At 26.8% G+C, this 6,252-nt stretch overlaps 1 long non-coding RNA gene across 1 annotated transcript; it reads left to right on the top strand.

Annotated features, from left to right (window-relative positions):
- The first annotated feature begins 3,636 nt into the window (after window positions 1–3,636).
- LOC136083658 (uncharacterized) lies at window positions 3,637–5,930 on the top strand. Its single transcript, XR_010639965.1, has 4 exons — window positions 3,637–3,778; window positions 3,981–4,077; window positions 4,273–4,380; window positions 5,739–5,930. It is a non-coding gene; the product is annotated as an uncharacterized LOC136083658 (long non-coding RNA).
- The last annotated feature ends 322 nt before the right edge of the window (window positions 5,931–6,252 follow it).

The following is a 6,252-nucleotide window of genomic DNA, read 5'->3' as shown; positions in this document are numbered from 1 at the left end:
GTTTTTACCCAACAAATTAACAACAAGGATATTATTTAAATTTATGTTTTACGCAGAGTATTCTATCGTTGGCTTTTGCAATAGTTTAAGTACACCAGATGGTAGACTTTTTTTTTTTGTTACGTATCTTCTTTCTTAATGTGCAAATTAAAGGATCAGATGCACATAAAAGGCAATAAAAAAGGTCTAAATTGTTTTTTTTTCAATCGCATTATCTTGTAAAATTTTCACGAAAAAACTTAAAAACCTTATTGGTAGCCTCTTGAGCCTCTTCAGAAAACATACCTAATGGAAGAGTACATAGTTCGAGGACTTCATAGCCATGAATCAAAATCTTATGAAGTGTTTGGGTCATAGGATACCAAGGGTACAGGAATACATAGAGCGAAGCAGTTTCCCGACAGAATGTTTTAAATTTGGATGAGTTAATTTCATAACCGCTTGATATTGTGGCCAGAATAATATGAAGCCTTTTTATAAGATCTACGTCGATGTTCATTATACTAGCTGAGACATCGTATTGCTGAAAAAATTGCCTAGTTGTGTTGCCATCGTTTGATGTACATGCCCCACCTATTCTCGGTTGGTCTATGACAAGACATATCCTTGTTCAAAATTCAGCACAGACTTCAAGCTTTCTCAGTTTAACAATATTTTTTTCGTCTTGATTTCTAGCCGGCCACTTCATAATCGGCATCTTATAAGAGATATGGATCATACATTCTAAAAACCTTATCCAAGCATGCAAAGTTGAAACGCCATGTTTTATATTGCCTTCTTAAGTTTTTTTTTGAACAACTAAAGATAAATTGTTCATTTCGATTGGAGATGCACCACACACTGAACAGCATTGGTATGAGTTGGTTGCTGTGGAAATAATAGTTTGAATTTTTCCATCTATCATTGTTAAATTTACAATATGTTGTATTTCAACTTCTTTTGTTGTACCATCCTGCAATAAAACAGGTACAACAGATAATGTTCTCTTTTTAATAGAAGCCATAATTGATTCATATTCTGCAAGAATTACTTCATTTGATTCTTTTCTATATTTAAATCTCAGAGGTCTGCAGTAATTAGTTGACGATGGTTTCGGATTCCAAACAACCTCAAAACAACCTGGTTTTTGTCATCTTTGAAACAATATAGTTCTAGAGGAACCAAGCAAGTTATGAAAAGTGATTCATCTGTATGAAGTTCACTAGAAACATCTGACAGTTGCTTATAAACAGATTGTCCTGTTGCACCATCAAAACTAGCTTTGTATATTATAAATAGTTTAGTACAATCTTTAAGCACAGGTGAATTTAACACAACACTATAAACTGAACATATTCTTGATGCAGTATGAAAAAGAAGAGCTTGTAATGGAACCTCTGCAGAGTAGTCACTGACCTGAATGTTTTCAGGGTAGCATTTATTTTTAATCTCTTTTACAATATAATAGGATGGGTATAGAGAGCTGAATGGAAGAGCATTGTTTCTTAAATGCTATGTTTCTTTGGATAAATTAGCATCTAAGACTAGCGCTAATGATTGTTCTGAAGTAAGTGATTCTGTCGATAATTCTTTGTTGTATATTTTTTAAACTACTTTTGCTTCCATAAACCTTTTATCCCTTTTCAAACTTTTACTTGCTGCATATAAAAGTTCGTTTAAATTATATTTACTCAAAAGCTCTTTAATTATGCAATCTTTAGTTCTCACAGACGCATCTTCAAACAAAATCGAAGGGCGTCCATCTTAAAGTATAATATTATTTTATCAATTATTAAATCTTCGTAATAATAATACAAATAAATTGTACACATTATAATAAATTTACACATAGTTAAAGTAAACATACCACAGGTTTTTGTTTCGATTTTTTTTTTTACAGTCAAATATCCCAGTCGGCATAACTAGTATTGTAAATACTCGGAGTATTGATCACGTATAACATACCGCCATTGATACCAGAAAAATGCGCATTTAGTTTTAAGTTTCGAACTCGAGTTCAATACCACTTATTTATCAAAAATACGTATTTATAATATTTGATCAAAATTGGATATGATATCGAACCCAATTTTGATCAAATATTAACAAAAAATGGAAAAACGAAAATCTTTGCTTTTAAAGCGCATGCTTAATCTGAAATTGCGAAAACAAAATCTAAATTAAAAAGGTCTCTCTCGAGAAATTTAGTAAATTATCTCTAGTACAGTTACAGTGCTTTATTGCACTAAAAGAGTTACTAAAACTTTATCATAAAAATATTTATTACTACTTTTAAGTTTATTAATTTAGTTTAATGAAGTCCTAAATTAATATAGTTCAAATATATTTTAAATCCTATCATTTCATACCTTGCTTATGTTGATTATTATTTTATTGACATTTCTGTTATGCTATTATCTTTTTTTGTTCTGTTTTAGAAAATTTAGAAAAATAAGTTAAAATTTTGAGCCAACACTGACATTTTAATTGTTGCTAAACGTTAAATTTTGTTAATAGGATTGCAGTTCTTTTATCTGTTTTTTTGTTCTTTATTCAATAAGTATTTGACTTAAATTAAATATGATTATAATTTGATATTTTATTACGAGATATATGTCTTTATATATAAATTAATATGAATCTTTTTAGATTTTTTAATGTTATTTTTAAATTTTTTGTTCACGCAATTCAATTTATATATGTTTATAGTTTGCATATTTGTTTATATTATGTTCAAAATTAAAACGTTTTTGATAAATATATGTATGTGGTAATATGTGTTATATAATTGTTTTCTAAATGTATTTTTAAAGTAGTATAAAATGTATCTATTGTGTATATAAATATTATAAGAGGTGTTTATATATGTTTCATAAATTTAAATAAATATATTGTGTTTAATAGTTCGTATATATGTTTATATTATGTTGTTTCCATGTTTTCAAAGTTTAAGTAAAGTCTTTGATTAAAAAAGATCACAATTTGTAAGATTCTTTTACATTCATTTATTCAGTTATAGTAATAGTAAGATTACTGGTAATATGTTTAATGGTAATAGTTAAATTGAAATAGATAGTATTAGGCTCAACGAAGTTATTAATGTAAATGCTTTTGCATTTACATTAATAACTTCGTTGAGCCTACTTGCAGGCAACTTGAAAATAGTAGTCAAATGAAAAAAAAATAGATCTAGGCAGGATGAAATTAATAATTGTTGAAATGCTAGAAATGTTGCTCGGCTAGCAGAAAACTTGACAGAAATCAGTGTCAAGCAGTGTTAATGTCTGTTAATTTGGTTTTACTTTAGAACAAAACAAAGTATGAGTTTAACTATTTATAGTATCAATTAACACTTTTAAATTTAAATAATTTTAATTTTTTTATAATTTTTAACATAGTTATGTTCTTTTTTTCATTTTTAGTTTGTCTTCCCTTTGTCGTACGACGATGTACCAACATGAATTGTTTTCTAAAAGCTAACATGAAATAACAATATTTAACAACTACTACTCTCTTATCATGACATCTTATCTCTATCTGATATTTTGATTTGCGATTCATATATGATGTTTTTCTTTATATTTACTTATCCATTACATTTTTTCATTTCAGATTTATCATATGATGGATTTATGCGATATAAAAGAACGAATATATGTAAATCTTTATGAATTTTTTAAAAACATCTTCTAATAATTAGTCCAGTCAACGTTCAAACTTTAATTTTGCATATGTCATCTTTAAGTAGTTTCTAGGCTTTTCTAAATGTGTTTCTTATTCACATGGTTTTGCAAGCAAGGTATGCAAGCAAATTTGAGCTGAAAATTTTTTTTTTTAGCCTTTAAGGAGAATTGGTGTTACACTTTTTTAAATTTAATTTGTTTAAATATAGTAGTTTTTTACAAATAAATGTTTGTTTGTTCTTTGTTTTTTTACTTATTTGTTTTCAGATTCTTAAGAACTTGGCAACTTATCTAAGTAAGTTTTTTTTTTCTTTTTAGTGCAATTGGAAAGAGCTGAAAGTTATTTTTTAGAGCAATTGAAAAGAACTGAAGTGTTTTTTAGTTACTTCACACGGTATAACTGATCCTGATTTGAGTAAGTTTACTATTTTGTTTTATTTTATATTGGATTTATTTGATATTTGATATATGTTATATTTGATATATATTTTATGTATTTAACATGGAAAACTGACTGTAATTTGTTGACACAAAAGTTTATAAACATAAATCTGCCTATATTTCAGTATATTTTATATTTCTCTGTATCTTTATAAATATTCTTTCTTAGAAAAAATAACAGACTGGAAAAAATAAATAAATTCGTTGAAAGAAGTTGAAAAAAATGATGATGTATTTCCATATTTCATTGTGTAAAGTGTAATACCACTTTTTAAAGGTATGTGAATAGATATATATAGGGTTGCCAGATGTCCCGATTTTACGAAGGAGAACTAAGTAAAAAAAATATTTTTACATATTTGGCGCAGAATTCTCCTTCGTAAAATCGGGACATCTGGCAACCCTAGACATATAGGGGAACATGGGGCAAGATGACAACTGTTTCGAAAAACACCTGTATCTTAGTCTCTCCCAAAAATTAAAACTTACCTTTAGCTGGTGATGTAGCGATGTAATAAATCAAGTCAAACAAGGATAAAAAGTTTTTTTCTCAATGTCGGAAAAACTTTTTTAATACTTAGCTTTCGTCACAAAAATAATATTTAAAAAGAAACCATTGATAAATCTAGTTAAATTAATCTACTTCCCTTTCAGCTAAAGTCAACTGTTATATTTAGTTTTGCTTAAGAGATAACTGTAGGTCGTCATCTTGTTCCATTCGTCATCTTGCCCCATTTGTCATTTTGCCCCATTCGTCATTTTACCCCATGTTCCCCTATATATATATATATATATATATATATATATATATATATATATATATATATATATATATATATATATATATATATATATATATATATTTAAATAATTAATTTAGAGTAAAATATATTGATTGACATTGCTTCATTTTTTTATACAAGATTGTGCATCTATTATTTTTGTGCATTAAGGTAAAAATAATTTTGTGCATTTTAGTCTAGATTCTTTTTTAATTAAAAATCATTGATGTAAATTAATGTTGTTTAATATTTTTAATAAACGACTAATGTATGTAAACATATAAAAAGATATGGATTTCAATAAATCTTTACTTTAAATAAAGTCTTTGATTAGAAAAGATCACAATTTGTAAGATTCTTTTACGTTCATTTATTCAGTTGCAGCAATAGTAAGATTACTGGTAATATGTTTAATGATAATAGTTAAATTGAAATAGATAGTATTAGGCTCAACGAAGTTATTAATGTAAATGCTTATAGGCAACTTGAAAATAGTAGTCAAATGAAAAAAATAGATCATTTCTAAGAAATATTTTACGATTTGCTTGCTATTTTATGGTATAATTGTTTAAATTGTTTAACTATAATTATCCCTCGATTGTTCAAATATTGTAATAAATAAAATCTTTTCAGTCCAAGTATTTAAGTTAATAAAATATTTTATTAAGTTGTGGTATTATTTGCCAGTGTTACTACATTGTATTGTCTAGCCTTTTTATAATCTTTTTTAATTATACTGTAGTTACAGAATATATACTTTCTGTTATTATTATCCTAATTCTACTAACAATAAAATGCAAATAGTACTTTTGTAATTAAAAATTGTAATTTTTTTTTTAATTTCATTTTTTAGGTATTTGCAGGCTTTACTTGACTTTCCGTTTCTGGTACCTGTGTTGTGACAGATTTTAAAAAGAACTCAACTGATGTTAATGCGGTCTTCGTCGTTAACTATAAGCAATGACGTTGCTGATAGGGAGTCAAAGTTAAAATATTTATAGATAAATTTGTATTAAATTTTTTAGATAATATATCAAGTTATTAATGTGTTTTTATTGTTATTAAAGATTTAATAACTCATAACCCGTATTACGGGTTGCTTACTGCTAGTCATTATCATTATGTTATGAATTCATATTAGTTAATAAAATTGTATTGAATATTTTCTGGTTATCGTGTTTTATACGTGTTCAAATGTGAGTTTGATACTCAATAGGCGTCGTATTGTATACCTGTCTTTATACGCATCTGATGTCTATTTTTAATGCGCGTTTGACACGATAAAATGGCTAACAAATATTCGTAAATAATGCGTATTCTGGAAAGTTTTAAATGCGCATGTAATACCAGGGAAATATCGTATTGAA

This window comes from Hydra vulgaris, chromosome 08, assembly GCF_038396675.1.
Source record: "Hydra vulgaris chromosome 08, alternate assembly HydraT2T_AEP".
NCBI lineage: Eukaryota > Metazoa > Cnidaria > Hydrozoa > Anthoathecata > Hydridae > Hydra > Hydra vulgaris.
Note: the sequence above shows the minus strand (reverse complement) of the source record. Positions and strands in the feature narration are given on the sequence as shown.